The following is a 13912-nucleotide window of genomic DNA, read 5'->3' on the forward strand; positions in this document are numbered from 1 at the left end:
TAAGGGTTCAAAACCTGTTTAACAGTGCTTAAATCGATTTGCATCCACACTAAACACGGTTCATAACTGAGTTCAACAACTGAGTTTGAAACCTACTCAGGAGGTAGTCTCAAATTCGGTTGTCGGCATAACTCGGTTAGATAAAAGGTCTTTATTTTGACTTTTAATTAAATTAAAGAACTTCTTATCTGCCCTAGATTTTCCCTTTGTGCAAATGCCCATCTAATTTATTTACTATGGCATGGACATTTTTCCCCCATATGAATTATTCCCCTTTTGATTACTTAGGCACTTTCTTGTAGCTCCTCCATTCTGCTCCTGCGTTCAATGAAAATAAACAACAACATTTACGAGGGGGAAAAAAGAAAGAAGAACGTGTATACATTACAGTGGTTTCTGGGATACAGTCATCCAGAGAATTGTTTTTTCAACAAGAGCTGGGTTAAACTAATCTGGTTTCATTACGGCAATCTGGATGCTCTACACTGTTGGGCTAGGGTTCAGGTAAATCGGTTTTGAACTCGGTTGTCGATTTTTTTGCTCTAATGTGGACGGGCCTTAGATGACTGCCTTAGCGACTGCTACTTTTTAAACCTGAGCTCTTTGACAACATAATTCTGACAGCTTTTGGCCCTTTAAGATTGCTCCAATAATGTACAGTTTGTCCCTAAGTGAAATTGACGACAGCTTAGCGCTGGTCATGATAATACTGCATACGTGACAGTGATAGAGAGCAAGGTCAAGCAGCACAGACCACTGCGTGCCGTCACGGTGCGTGCATAGTATGTACAGTGCCTTGCGAAAGTATTCGGCCCCCTTGAACTTTGCGACCTTTTGCCACATTTCAGGCTTCAAACATAAAGATATGAAACTATTTTTTTGTGAAGAATCAACAACAAGTGGGACACAATCATGAAGTGGAACGAAATTTATTGGATATTTCAAACTTTTTTAACAAATAAAAAACTGAAAAATTGGGCGTGCAAAATTATTCAGCCCCTTTACTTTCAGTGCAGCAAACTCTCTCCAGAAGTTCAGTGAGGATCTCTGAATGATCCAATGTTGACCTAAATGACTAATGATGATAAATAGAATCCACCTGTGTGTAATCAAGTCTCCGTATAAATGCACCTGCACTGTGATAGTCTCAGAGGTCCGTTTAAAGCGCAGAGAGCATCATGAAGAACAAGGAACACACCAGGCAGGTCCGAGATACTGTTGTGGAGAAGTTTAAAGCCGGATTTGGATACAAAAAGATTTCCCAAGCTTTAAACATCCCAAGGAGCACTGTGCAAGCGATGATATTGAAATGGAAGGAGTATCAGACCACTGCAAATCTACCAAGACCTGGCCGTCCCTCTAAACTTTCAGCTCATACAAGGAGAAGACTGATCAGAGATGCAGCCAAGAGGCCCATGATCACTCTGGATGAACTGCAGAGATCTACAGCTGAGGTGGGAGACTCTGTCCATAGGACAACAATCAGTCGTATACTGCACAAATCTGGCCTTTATGGAAGAGTGGCAAGAAGAAAGCCATTTCTTAAAGATATCCATAAAAAGTGTCGTTTACAGTTTGCCACAAGCCACCTGGGAGACACACCAAACATGTGGAAGAAGATGCTCTGGTCAGATGAAACCAAAATCGAACTTTTTGGCAACAATGCAAAACGTTATGTTTGGCGTAAAAGCAACACAGCTCATCACCCTGAACACACCATCCCCACTGTCAAACATGGTGGTGGCAGCATCATGGTTTGGGCCTGCTTTTCTTCAGCAGGGACAGGGAAGATGGTTAAAATTGATGGGAAGATGGATGGAGCCAAATACAGGACCATTCTGGAAGAAAACCTGATGGAGTCTGCAAAAGACCTGAGACTGGGACGGAGATTTGTCTTCCAACAAGACAATGATCCAAAACATAAAGCAAAATCTACAATGGAATGGTTCACAAATAAACATATCCAGGTGTTAGAATGGCCAAGTCAAAGTCCAGACCTGAATCCAATCGAGAATCTGTGGAAAGAACTGAAAACTGCTGTTCACAAATGCTCTCCATCCAACCTCACTGAGCTCGAGCTGTTTTGCAAGGAGGAATGGGCAAAAATGTCAGTCTCTCGATGTGCAAAACTGATAGAGACATACCCCAAGCGACTTACAGCTGTAATCGCAGCAAAAGGTGGAGCTACAAAGTATTAACTTAAGGGGGCTGAATAATTTTGCACGCCCAATTTTTCAGTTTTTTATTTGTTAAAAAAGTTTGAAATATCCAATAAATTTAGTTCCACTTCATGATTGTGTCCCACTTGTTGTTGATTCTTCACAAAAAATTACAGTTTCATATCTTTATGTTTGAAGCCTGAAATGTGGCAAAAGGTCGCAAAGTTCAAGGGGGCCGAATACTTTCGCAAGGCACTGTATATGTATATATATATATATATATATATATATATATATATATATATATATATATATATACACACACAGTATATATATCTAGCCCTGAATTTTGGAAATAAGGAGGAACTTATCTAGGATAATGGTCCCTTATTGAGACAAGCATATTGTTCTCTAACAAAGTAACTTACTGAACCACTAACACCACTTACAAACACTTTTCCTCTCCAAATACTTACCATGCTTATCTTTGAGAGCTGCCAAGATCAGTTGCTAGTCACAGTCGATGCACAGGCTTATGCACGTTACAGATGCTGATAACGGCTCAGTCCCAATATTGGCAAGCCCTTAGCAGTAATAAAGAATGAATTGGTGTGGAAAGGTTTTTCTAGATAACTTCCTCTGTTTATTTTAGAAATATCTCTATTCAGTCATGTAGGAAGATATGCTGATAAAAAATGTACTTGGCATTGCAGACTGCCAAAATCTACCAAGGTTAACTTTCAAAACACAGATATCGTTCCTTTTGGTATCTACTCTGCATACACACAACAATGCAGAGTTCTTAAATATGCGGCTTGACCTTTCACACTTAAAAACAAAGACCAACTATAAGTTCCCCTTGGTGCCTACTTTGTAGTCCATTAAGGGTCAGATGACATTTACTGCTTTCAACTCCTTGCGCTTTATAGCAGGGAAATAGTGTTATCTCACCTTGTTCCTAGTTTGTTTTCTTTGTAACCTAAAGCAGCAAAAACTGTCAGGATCTATATTCATGTCAGGGGGATGGATAAAATGTAGATGGCTGACAAAGGACCAGTTAATGACCGAGGAAATTAGAGATTCAACTGCAAGCGTCAGTGCTGGTACTACAGGACAACATGAGCAAGTGTTTGCTCAGCTCACAAAGCAGGTCAATATGCTGTATCCTTAGGAGAGCTGCTAAGTAGTAGTACCAATAGCTCTGCTAAGCTCTGCTAAGGTTAATAGATGATACAGCATACAACCCTGGTAATACAAATATAACTGTTGATTTCTGTACAATACTTGAGTAACTTACAGATGCAGATTCCTTCAATTCTGTATGGTTTTAATGCTGAAATACTGGGCTTGATAAAGCTTGACAAAGCTTTAAAATATTTTTTTCTTGTATGACTTGTTGTTACTGGTTTCTAAGGAACGAGCGGGCAGTATGTACTGTAATATGTAAACCATTTCTTTAGAAATATGTGAAATGACTGCTTTGCTATTATGCAACTTTCACAGCTGTTTTCTTGCAGCAGTTGAGTTCAGTGGATATGACTGTACATGTAAACTACAAAAGCTGCATGCAAATGTAACAAGTTCTCAATAGAATCTCAAAGAGCTCTATTTCGTTCTTTTGACATTCTTTCTGTAGTTTATTAAAGGATACATAAGGACCTTTTTGTTTTATTGTGTTACATGTTCCCATGTGTTGCTACAACTGTTTACGTAAGGTCTGTGTTTTAATTTTTTTTTTTTTTTTTTGCATTTTGACCACTTTTTTAAACTTTTAAATTGCATTCCCTGCCTCAAGATGGCGTCCCATGTACCAGCATGGATCTGTCAGAACTACACTTCCCATCATCCTCCTGCTCACTGGTAAATCCATCTCAGTTACATATGTGAGCAGGAGGATGATGGGAAATGTAGTTCTGAGAGGTCCATGCTGGTACATGGGAAGCCATCTTGGGGCAGGGAATGCAAATTAAAAGTGGTCAAAATGTAAAAATAAAAATAATAATTAAAACAATACACACACCTTATGTAAACACATGGGAATATGTAACACAATAAAATAAAAAGGTCCTTATGTGCCCTTTGAGGCTCAATGTTTATGAGGAAACATCTCGTTTTACACTTAGTTAACACCTGCATTGCTAGGAATTACAGCAGCCGTTGACTTGTAATGGTTTTGAATTAGAAAACATACTGGTGTCTACTGATTTTTTACTGGTTATTAAAACCTAGGACATGTTTGCAGCAGCTTGAATCAATACAGCAAATTCCAATGAAGAGAGCGACATTCGTGTTACTGTAGTGGCTTAAGCCCTCAAATGATATTGGAGTCTTTCGACATTGCGATGATAGCAATTTTTTTCTGATGTTTGACACAAACCTACAGAAAGTTATCTGGAAAGAAGCACAAGGGCTTATTTTGGTTGATAGCATAAAATGTTAAACTTGCTGGCTTTTCTTACACAACATTACCATCTTGTGAACCAGCACAAACTAGTGCTAAAACACTACACAATTACGAGATCTAACCTGTGGAAAACCAGTGCTGATTATTGTTAGAAATATACTCTTAAGTCAATGCGTTGTCTCTAGGGAGTTTCTTATTCTAAGAGATGTCATCTCATTGAGTTTTGAGCGAGAGGACTGTAAAGTGAAGCATACTTAAAGAAGAGTCTTCTCTTTGTTAGTTCATTGTTAAATTGTACTGAAAAGTGAGTTGAGGAAGCTCTGGCAGAGAAAGGGTCAAATCAAACCAACATTTAACCATCCTCCCTGCACGTGTAAATAGTGCAGGTTTTGTGTTATGTAAATAAAGATGTATTGTTTTGAATTTAAGTTTGGCAGGGATGGAATTAACCCCATGTGTGGAATGTTGCCATTCCCTGCTTAGGTAATTGAGTGTTAATTGGGGAATGGCCACATGTATATAAAGGGAGAAAAACAAACTTTGTTTGTTGGAGGAGTTTGTGAGATGGTCCAGTGAAGACCTGGACAAGGAGAAACATTTACTGGAACACAAGTATTGTATTGTATTGTATTATTTAACCTTTTATATTGGCCCCTTCGCCCTTGTGCTTTTGCTTCTTTGTTTTGTTATTGTATGTCTGTAAATAAACATGTGCAACAGTGCTTTCTGCAGCTTCCTGACACTATCCTGTCACACCATCACTTAGAGTTGTGACAGTGGATAATGGCTATCACTTTAGTGAAGTGGCTGGGATAGTCTTACGCCAGTAAGAATAGTATTGGTTTAGGCTGAGGGAACTGAGGTTTATGAGCTTGCATGAGATAAAGGTCACCTTTCGTTTCCTTTACAACCCCTTCAGTGAATGGCTTAGATTGTGTGCAACCAAAACTACAGGCTCAGTCAATTGGTCTATGCCACAGGCTTATGCTACAGCAGTGTGGCGCAACCCTGATCAGTGTTAGAAAGCTTTGAGATAGCCCTATGACCCCCCCCTCCAACATCTGCTTTCTGTTAGAAGAATGTGCTCTGTTACTGCCTTTTGGTTTTAGATTGCTGTTCTATGCATCCTGATATGTTTTTCATTGCCTGTAGTTTGCAAATTGTGTGGTCAAAAACTGAAGAGAGATTTTTGTTAATTCATACTACAGTAGAATGCATTGGGCCTTTTCTCCATGCCATTCATTTATTTAAAGAAAGACTTGCAACTGAACTGCCATTCTATTTTTTTCTCTTTTTTCTTGCCTTGCATTAAAATATATTCCAGTGACATCAATGTAGGGATACATCTGAATTGAAAATCACAATAATTGTATATGCATATTCATTTACAATGGATAATGGCAAGCTACTGATCCCTGGAGGACAAGGGCCAGCCATGTAGGTGTCTGCCCTAGGTCACTGGGCATCCGGCCAGTAGGGGGCGTTGTAGCGCAGTTAGGTGACTCATGCCTCGTTTCCACTGCCTGCTGTTACAGGCTTTGGCTGCCCACGGCTAGCTGCCAAAATCAAATAGCATTTCAGCGCTTGTTTCCAGATCTGACCAACCTTGGGAAATCTTGCCGTCATCAAAGGTTACTGGGGCATTGTGGGATCATGTAGTGTTTTGTTTTTAGACAAACCTGTGGTAACAAATACATTTAACCATAGGCTCATTTTAAATAAAAAGGAATCTGGTTAAGAAATAGAGCATAGACAGACAAACAGCAAGGTTTTGTCATTGTGTTTATAATGAATAAAAAAACAATGTAAATTCAGACTTTTGTCTTGTGTGCCAAAGCAGGATGAACATTGTTCAATTTAACAAAGTTCTCTGCGTTTAGTGAATATGCATACTTTACAGATATAAAATAAAATCAGCCATTAGCGATTTCCAAGTCGGCTTCTTCTCTACACGCACCTCCTGGCTATGTGATGACGCACTTCCTTTGTAGCCAGTTACATCGAGTTTGAGACACAAAACCTGACCAGAGAACCTCGCTCAGCCGCTGGGGCGAGCCGTGAAAACACCCTGTTTTATTGCAATGGGCAGCCGCAGCCGGGAGGGCCAGGCAGTGGAAACAGGGCACCAGATTGTGCATCTCTGACCATATGACTCACCTTATAGTTTTACACAAACACAAAATATAATATCTAAGTACTTCCTGCAAACCTATATCAGTATTATAATAACAGTATTTTGTATGAAAATCTGGGGCAGTGATTGAGCCTGGCTATTTCTAGCACACAGTTCAAAACTGGACTATGGAAACTGATAGCGCTGCGGCCAGGCCAAATATTCAGTATCTAAATCTTTAAATGGGCTAATAGAAGGAAAAAATCTGTTTGAAAACAATCAGGTCCCTTCTTAATCTGAATGAATTAAGCAGCATCTCGCAGATATGTGGCAGACAGCTTGACTCACTAGGGTACAACTGTAGTCCTCACTCATTATTTAGTTTTTTACATATCAAGTTGCACAAAACAATCCATTGCAGAAATCTCACAGAAAACAACTAAAAAAGGATTTTAACTAATGCTAGGTTAGAGACCAAATTTAAAAGAAATGAAGCCATTCTGGAAATGGTAAAAAAAAACCTGTTCATGTTGCAACAAAAAAAGAAAGAAAATAAACCCTTAGATAAAATAGCTATCTATTTGATTTCGCAGTGACACCAGTTTGTGTGTTATTTTTTCTATAAACTTTTCAAAACATAAAAAATATAATAATAATCCCTAACCACAGTGTTTTAGGGGGAAAATGCTTTCAGGGCTTGAACTATTAAGCCACAGTAGAATAGGACAGTGTGGGTTACTGATGGTGAGTTTAAAATGAAAAACCCAACACAAAAGATGACTTCCTGTAAAAGTCCTCAGAAATCTGCCATCAATGGATTGGACATAATTATTTGAGAGACACAAATCAAGACATTGCTGGGAGTTATGAGTTTCCTGTTCAGGCCAGAGCCAATTACATCAGTCCCTATAAATAGAGAAGCTAATTGATAATGCATTGAGGGAATAAACATACAAAACTAATTTATAACAAAAGCCAGACTCACAGATACAGAGATAGGCTTGTCATGTCCAACAGCCAAAATTTAATCTATTAAAGACACACGACCAAGAAAAAAAAAAACTATTCGGGGTGGGATGGGAATCATGCTGCTAGCATGCAGGATGACAGGAAATATACATCCAATCTAAATACTATCAGGAAAGACCCATACAGATTACACAGTTGAAAATTGGTGAAAGCATGAAAGGATATTTGTTTTAATTCTATTGCTTTCCTAACAAATCCATACAGGGACCCCCGATCTGCAAAAATACATTATTTCTGTTGTCATTCTGTAGTCCACTTGTTCATATGATGCTATTTTGGTTAACAAGTCTACCCACTCCCTAAATGTTGACTTTAAGTACCTAAGTACCACTCTACAACCCGCTGTAAGTGTAAATCAGTACCAGATAGTCTGTTGATGGTTTAGATCGATCTCCTCGGGCATAATCCCTAAAATACAGAATGCTAGGTTCTGATTTAGCAGCATCCCAAATACTTTATTATTATTATTATTATTATTATTATTCATTTCTTAGCAGACGCCCTTATCCAGGGCGACTTACAATTGTTACAAGATATCACATTATACATTATTTCACCTTATACAGTTATCACATTATTTTTACATACAATTGCCCATTTATACAGTTGGGTTTTTACTGGAGCAATCTAGGTAAAGTACCTTGCTCAAGGGTACAACAGCAATGTCCTCCACTGGGGATTGAACCCACAACCCTCCGGTCAAGAGTCCAGTGCCCTAACCACTACTCCACACTTTACTCAAAAGAGTTATTATTTTGGATCATAGAGGCTGTGTCATCTCACACTCATATAGCATGTGTAACAGTGTGCCCCTCTTGCATTGCATCGCCAGCACAAATCAGTGGTCCCCAGTTTTAATTTAACCATTCCACTGGGGGTCCAGTAGCACCTATGGATTATTTTGTAATTTATTAAACATGACTGGATTTCTCTGGAGGACATATGACATGACCCAACCATCTCCTGCCAGCTGCTCTCTGAAATACCTGCTCCAAAGTCCCTTTCCCATGCCATCCTGAGACCCTCTAACTTTGGAGCTTGAGTCTGTCTAAAAAGTCAGTCTTTGAAATATTATATTTGGTCATATTTGGTTAAATGATAGCAACATTTCACCTTCAAACATCTCTTCCATAAAGATCATTCCTGCTTTTACCCAAGACCCCCAGCTGAATGGCTTTTTATCAATAAGTAGCAGTTTGTTATACCATATAGATGTCTTTTTTGTTAGACAGGGATTTGATTTAGTAATTTGAGTCACTCTCCAGGTTTTTCTGGTAAAAGCCAATACCGTGTTCTTAAATGGGACTGGTCTGCCTGTTTGAGTAATAAAGGCCTGAACTGGGAAAGGATCTGTAAATTCTCTTTCTATAATAGCCCACATAGCTGCTTGCTCAGTTGCAAAATGTGTTTTAGATAGCTGAGAAAGCGAGAAGGCATAGTGATACCAATCTACTTTTGGGAGTCCAAGGCCACCATCTGTGTGGGATGCAAACAGTTTTGTTTTATTACTCCACACTGGGGCAGCAGTGTGGAGTAGTGGTTAGGGCTCTGGACTCTTGACCAGAGGGTCGTGGGTTCAATCCCACATAGGGGACACTGCAGCTGTACCCTTGAGCAAGGTACTTTACCTAGATTGCTCCAGTAAAAACCCAACTGTATAAATGGGTAATTGTATGTATGTAAAAATAATAAAGAAAAATAATCTTGTAACAATTGTAAGTCGCCCTGGATAAGGGCTGCTAAGAAATAAATAATAGTAATATGTATGATTAACCCTAACCAAACAGTTCTAGGGTATGAAAAAGATACCACCACTCCACTCTATCGAAAGCCTTTTTGGCATCGAGAGAGAAGGCAACTGCAGGTTCTGCACCATTCCTAGTCTGCTATAGGAGATGTAATAATCTGTGTAAATTATCTGATGAGGTCCTGCCTTTGACAAAACCAACCTAATCCGGGTGGATCAGCTTGGGTAATAAGGTCTCCAATCTTGTTGCCAGATCTTTGCTATCAGTTTTGCATCGATGTTGAGTAGTGAAATAGGTCTACAGCTGGCACGTTGTTGAGGGTCTTTCCCTTTCTTATGGATTAGAGTTATAATAGCTGCTTGCATACTAATTGGAGGATAGCCCATCTGCATAGCATTGCAAAAGACTATTAATAATTTAGGTGCGATTTCCTCAGAAAATTGCTTATAAAAATCTGTAAGAAATCCGTCGTCTGTAATTTCCTGCAGAGTAACATCTCCACCAAGTGAGTGTCTTTCCTCCTCTGATAAAGTTGACAGATTAATTAGGGAAAATAAATAATTAAATTTGTTGTCATTTTTGGGGCATTGGGATGAGTATAAATTTTCGTAGTACGTCTTAAAGGTGTTATTAATGTACTTTTTTTTGCGTCACCAGCTTCTTTTCATCGTTCCAAACTGAAGAGATCAAGGTGTTGTTGTTTAACCCTTTGTGCTAAAAGTTTTTCTGCTCTTTCCCCCTGCTCATAATATTTTTGTCTGGTATGGAGTAACGCAAATTCAGCTTTTTTCTGCATCATGGAGTTTAATTCTATTTTAAGTTTACTCAAATTGTTCAGTGTTGAGGGGTCGGGGTGGGTTACATACTTTTTATCAAGTTAATAATTTATTTTTCCAGTTCCAGAAAACGCTGCATTCTTTGTTTCTTAAGAAAGGAATAATGCTGTATAAGACTGAGTGACAGGGATGGCTGTGTGGTGACATCAGGCCAGATGCAGGAAGAAAACAAAGAAGCAAGTACTGCAGGGCAAAGGATGTAGCGTGCACCGTTTATTTAAACAAAAATAGCAAAAATAAAATAAAAGGTTTTAACAAAAACAAACACTTTGCTCACAGAGCAGAAATAAAAATTTAAATAAAACAAATCACGAACATGAAAAAACCATATACGTCAGGCTGCCGACCTCGCCTCTGCCAGAACACATTTAAATGAAAATAACAAAAACATACGGCTTCTCCGTCACATTTATAAATACATATAAATAAATAATAATAATAATAATAATAATAATAATAATAATAATAATAATAATAAACACATACTAAATAATACACCTGCACAAGGGCAGAGGGGTACCCCGTTCAAGTAATGAAGTATTCATATGCCACTGAGGAAAATAGTTCCCTGACATATCATCGATAACCAGTGTTAGTTCTATGGGAGCATGATAATACAGGACAATATTGCAAATTGAAGCCTGTTCTGTCACACAGACCATACCATTTGAGATTAAAATGTAGTCTATTCTTGAATAAGAGGAATGCGGGCTAAAAAAAAAAAAAGTGTAATCCCTCCTTCATGGGTAAAGTAAATGCCATATATCAGCAAGACCCATTTCTTCTGAAATTGTATGAATGGCTAAACTACCTTTTGTTACAGTTTTTTCAGTACTATTAGATTTATCCAAGAGCACATCTCTGACTTGATTAAAATCTCAACCAATTATTATATTGTCATTACCAAGCTGTCTAACGGCTGCACATATGTCATGAAAGAAATCAGGCGAGTCTGAATTAGGGGCATAGATATTCATTAAAGTGTATTTTCTACCAGGATAAGGGCATCTGCTAAGACATATATATATATATATATAGTGAACCGGCCGGCACTCACGGTCGTTCGTTGCCCCTTTAAGAATATACCCAGGACACCAGAAATGGATTTTCAAGAGCGGTTGCGCTATTTTTTTAATTTAACATAAACAATAAACAGAACAAAACACAACATAAACACCTAGCTCTCTATGAGAACTAACTAGACACACAGGAACCTAACTAACACAGGACAGCTAGGCCGTTTACCTGTAACACCAAAAAGCTTCACCCAAACCACACAGGTTAAACTACACACTCTTTCCTCTCGACTGCTCGGAAGCAGAGCACCTCTTCTCCCTCCTTCTACTCAGCAGCCTTGAGCAAACTAACTGTTTCTGTTTTATACCCTGCACCTGGCTCTAATTTAATAACAATCACCAGGTGCAGGGGATAATTAAACAATAAAACAATTAACAATTAGGCCAACACAATGTGCCTACGCACATGTTTTTCTGCAGGGAGGATTTAATGTGAAATGGAAAATATCAAACAAGCAAAGAACGAAACACAAAAGAAGAGACAGCTTCTTTGGTCTTTGAGTATAGTGATATAAAATTAAAGCGAGATAAAAAGATACAAAAATCTCCTGCTCAAGTGTCCTGGGACCTTAACAGGTATGTACAGTATATGGCACTATGGTATTCTATAGATGAGAGTTTATTTACTTTACTATTTACCAGGAAAAAGCCATTTGTAACAGCTTGTGTACTTGAGCGGTACACTGAGCCATTAGTTCATAAATACATCACAGCCCTTATGTTATTGTGACAAAAGAAAAGTAAACAGGAAAATAGAGATAAGAAACATATAGGAAAGGGAGAGACAGACTTGCTGCTAATGTTGTGATTCATTTTTATCCAGTGTGCTACTGTAGCCCATGTCAATTGTGAAGATAAAAGTGTTGGTTTAAGATGAGGTGATGACTGGCTCGCTGTGCGCTGATCAGTCGTTTAGGACAAAACCCCAAGCATTTATTATTCAGCAAGACGGAAACATTATTTTATTTTTCTAAATTGTTATTTTTTTTTTTAAATTGAGTGGTCGGATCAGATATCGCTCTGCAATAAGGCAAAGAGTATAAATAAACTATTATAATCACTTGGGCAGATTCATCTTGTAATTTGTTAGAAAGCAGGAATGCATGTAGGTGCTGTGCCAAAGGCATGAATTAAAACAGAATTCAACATGCCGTGGTTTTGCTCATTATGGGTAAACACCATAGACTAAGTAGTAGTAGTTTGCCAAATAAATAAGCTAAGGCTGTTATTTTGCTTAATAGAAGAAGACTGTAAGAAAATTGCACAATATAAGTAGTCTAGTGTATCCCTCGGAATGTCTGATAATCCCAGAGTGATCTGTTTTGTGTCAACAGCAGACATATAAAGTAAACATACTGGTTTCCTTTGCCGCACAGAGTATAGGGGATTGTAAAGCGCTAGTACAGTTATGCTGCTGAACAGCAGAGTTTGATAGCGTTTCTCCAAGGGCTTTTCCATCAGAATCACCCTTGCCCGTTGGCTCGCTGTCATTGTTTAACGAGACAGGATAGCTCTTGATGGAGAAGTGCAGTGTAGTAAGACAAAGTGCTGAATCAGGCACAAAAATAATAGGATTATACATATCAAGCACTACAGGTTACTGATATTAAAAACATGCGTTTTTCAAGCAGAACTTTACTTACAATCACCCAGTGACCTCGGCTGCACACTGATTTTTATCATTTAATTAACAGCATTAAGAAATAAAGGCTTGAATGTTTTTTGTGTACAGGTAATTCAGATGTAACTTAAAATCCCTATAAAAATCTAAAACAAAACGTAGTTACAATATTTGGTGGTACAGTTTATTATGCAGAAGTTAATTTGCAATTGAATGTTATTAACTAATTAATGGCTATTAATAATGCACTTTCTTTTCAATAGTATTGTCACTATAAGTGTTTTGGTTCTATTTTAGTTTGAAAGCTACTTTTTCTGTAATATGCATGTTTACACCACACGTCATGTGGGTAACTTTTCTGACAATGTACAGCTATGGTCAAAAGTTTTGCTTCACCCTATAAAATTAACACATTTTGCTTCATATGTTAACATAACTACATACTGCTTTGTAGTTTTCCAAAAACTGACTAAAGTTGAAAAATAAGATATGGAATACTGTACTACTATTATGGCTTCCAGTAGACTTTTGCGATGTTTTGTAATTTTTTTGATTACATGATGTTAAATAACATATCTAAATTAAATTATTATTATTTGTTTATTTAGCAGACGCCTTTATCCAAGGCGACTTACAGAGACTAGGGTGTGTGAACTATGCATCAGCTGCAGAGTCACTTACAATTACATCTCACCCGAAAGACAGAGCACAAGGAGATTAAGTGACTTTGCTCAGGGTCACACAATGAGTCAGTGGCTGAGGGGGGATTTGAACCGGGGACCTCCTGGTTACAAGCCCTTTTCTTTGACCACTGGACCACACAGCCTCCCCCTATATTCATATAGTTTTTTGTCTCAATCCTAAACTTTTGGCCATGACTGTACAACACACCAGGAGTTGCTTGACAATATTGTGGTTAAATGATT

General features: G+C 38.1%; 1 protein-coding gene across 1 annotated transcript in view; it reads left to right on the top strand.

The window, feature by feature from the left end:
- LOC117394874 (integrin alpha-9-like) overlaps nucleotides 1-13912 on the top strand; it is a 150185-nt gene that overhangs the window by 104001 nt on the left and 32272 nt on the right. The window lies entirely within an intron of this gene.

This window comes from Acipenser ruthenus, chromosome 3, assembly GCF_902713425.1.
Source record: "Acipenser ruthenus chromosome 3, fAciRut3.2 maternal haplotype, whole genome shotgun sequence".
NCBI lineage: Eukaryota > Metazoa > Chordata > Actinopteri > Acipenseriformes > Acipenseridae > Acipenser > Acipenser ruthenus.